The sequence below is a fragment of the Babylonia areolata genome, chromosome 10, assembly GCF_041734735.1.
Source record: "Babylonia areolata isolate BAREFJ2019XMU chromosome 10, ASM4173473v1, whole genome shotgun sequence".
Classification (NCBI taxonomy): domain Eukaryota; kingdom Metazoa; phylum Mollusca; class Gastropoda; order Neogastropoda; family Buccinidae; genus Babylonia; species Babylonia areolata.
In genome coordinates, this window is record NC_134885.1 from 7,301,013 (window position 1) to 7,301,232 (window position 220).

Consider the following 220-nt stretch of genomic DNA (forward strand, 5'->3'; position numbering starts at 1 on the left):
GTGTGTGGTAATTTGTGCGTGTGTGTGTCGAGGGAGGGGACTGGGGGTAGGAGGGAGAGGGTGCTAGCTGTATGTATGACTGCGATACCAGGAAGAAACTAAGGAGGTTACCAAACCACCCTGGAGGCGGAGACTGAGGTGGATGCGACGACAGGACCTAAAGAGCTCGTCCTTGCATGTGACTCTTTCTTCTTCTTCTTCTTCTGAGTTCACTTGTATG